Source organism: Priapulus caudatus, unplaced genomic scaffold, assembly GCF_000485595.1.
Source record: "Priapulus caudatus unplaced genomic scaffold, Priapulus_caudatus-5.0.1 Scaffold72, whole genome shotgun sequence".
Classification (NCBI taxonomy): Eukaryota; Metazoa; Priapulida; class Priapulimorpha; order Priapulimorphida; family Priapulidae; genus Priapulus; species Priapulus caudatus.
In genome coordinates, this window is record NW_014577133.1 from 575,277 (window position 1) to 577,604 (window position 2,328).

The 2,328-nt window shown below is 39.3% G+C and overlaps 3 non-coding genes across 3 annotated transcripts; all 3 read left to right on the forward strand.

Annotated features, from left to right (window-relative positions):
* The first annotated feature begins 887 nt into the window (after positions 1-887).
* On the forward strand, positions 888-960 carry Trnaf-gaa. Its single transcript has one exon. It is a non-coding gene; the product is annotated as a tRNA-Phe (tRNA).
* A 237-nt stretch (positions 961-1,197) lies between these two features.
* On the forward strand, positions 1,198-1,270 carry Trnaf-gaa. The gene has a single exon. It is a non-coding gene; the product is annotated as a tRNA-Phe (tRNA).
* A 65-nt stretch (positions 1,271-1,335) lies between these two features.
* Trnaf-gaa lies at positions 1,336-1,408 on the forward strand. Its single transcript has one exon. It is a non-coding gene; the product is annotated as a tRNA-Phe (tRNA).
* The last annotated feature ends 920 nt before the right edge of the window (positions 1,409-2,328 follow it).

The window sequence follows — 2,328 nt, forward strand, 5'->3', positions numbered from 1 at the left end:
TCTATCTATCTATCTATCTATCTATCTATCTATCTATCTATCTATCTATCTATCTATCTATCTATCTATCTATCTATCTATCTATCTATCTATCTATCTATCGTGCGTGTGCGTCTGCGCGTGTGCGTGTTTGCGTCTACCGTGGGAACCAGCGACTACTGTCACCGTAGTAGTTCCCCGCTTCCGCAGTAAGTACGTGTCTAGCAGTGATCTGTCTCCACCCGGGTAGATGCAACCACCCAGGTGTCCTCCCTCCGCTGGAGCACGTAATAAGACATCCTACCGGCAATTTCCCTTCCCGATCGCATTTTAAGGAGAAACAGACATTTTTTTCCCAAACATTGCTGACATGCGTGACATAAGTGGGCCATATTTTGTCCCACTAGCCCGCAAAAACGTTAGTTTCGGTAGCGGTTTTCACAATGCGCAACGGGAAACGGAACGCATAGAAAACTTCGCCGTGAATTCTAAATGTTACATTGACGATGAGAAGAAAGCAATGCAGAAATTGAATGTCGTTTGATCGCGCTTTTGATCGTGATGGATTTATTTTGTTGCAAGTTTTAGACCGGATTCGTAGGAATGATGTCAAACGCGGTTTTTACGTTATAATTTCGTTTCACATGTACATGATATGATTTTCCATATTGACGATAAAAGCAATTATTATACAGTGCGCGGGTAAAATATAGTGATGAAGTTGTTTATAATTGCGCAATTCATTTGTCAAACGAACGATTTTGTCTTTATTGACATGAATTAATTGCTAAATTGCTGGGTAGATTGGAAAACACACAGACCCCATAGAAAGAATTTTCTATTAATTTATTGAATAAAGGTTCGAAAAAAAATAAATTACCAATTTGTACGTAAACTAATATGAGGCAGCCGAAATAGCTCAGTTGGGAGAGCGTTAGACTGAAGATCTAAAGGTCCCTGGTTCAATCCCGGGTTTCGGCAAGCTTTTTTAATACAAGGAAATTAAATACCTGGATTTTTGATACCTGCGTTGAAACTAAACGTGAGCCGAAATAGCTCAGTTGGGAGAGCGTTAAACTGAAGTTTATTAGTGAATTAATTGCTAAATTTCTGAGTAGAATAGAAAACACACAGAACCCGTTCGGAGAATTTTATATGAATTAATTATTTTATCAAGTGTTTCAAAATACAATTTTAAATTACCAGTTACATGAGTCAGCCGAAATAGCTCAGTTGGGAGAGCGTTAGACTGAAGATCTAAAGGTCCCTGGTTCAATCCCGGGTTTCGGCAAATGATTTTAATACAAGGAAATTAAATGAATGCGTTTTTGATACCTTCGCTAAAAAGAAACATGAGCCGAAATAGCTCAGTTGGGAGAGCGTTAGACTGAAGATCTAAAGGTCCCTGGTTCAATCCCGGGTTTCGGCAATTCTTGTTTTAAATCAATAGATCTGTATTGATGACTTCATTAATTTAATTCATCAGCAAGGATAGCTCACTTGGGAGAGCGTTAGCCGTCGGCATTCGCGTTTTACGTACAATGTCAAATTTGAATAAACATTCTGCGACGGGATATTTGTGAGCTGGTCGAACCAGCTCGATCACGGTGCTGTCATGAGAACGATTTGGTAGGCGCGGTGTCGGTGAATACAATTTAACACATCCGAGCGAACACAATTGATACGCAATGATTAGAAGTGGCAAGCACAGATATTGAATGCCTATTTGCCTATTTAGAAGCATATCCAAAGACTCTGTTGTGCTTCGATTTTAACTTAAACTACTAAAACTATATTATAATTTTTAAGTAGCATAATGATTTTTGGGGAATCTGTTCCGTTCCAGTTTGGCACATTCCATCCCTGTACGCCGTCTGTAATATCAACACAATTATACCCACAAAAATTGGCAGCTAGATGATAGGCCGTGGAGATTTTGGACAAAATAAATAATTGTATTTGCTCTGCGAAGATGTTTGTTGTGCTCGCTCTACTCGTAACCATCGATCATAGTAACAGGAAGCTAACGCCGCGAACCCCATTATTCAACATCTGTTAATCGCGCGGGGCTGTCACGCAGCTCCTAAACAAAATACGTGTGAAATTCAAACATGGAATATTCGAACAATGATTGATGCTACCCCCCCGAGGCGGGACGTGATCACGAAACGGAAACGACAACGGTTGTTCGAGAGGTGACTAATAGGAAACAATTTTACGTAATAAATCTCATCTACCTCTTTCCCGGGACTATCTATCTATCTATCTATCTATCTATCTATCTATCTATCTATCTATCTATCTATCTATCTATCTATCTATCTATCTATCTATCTATCTATCTATCTA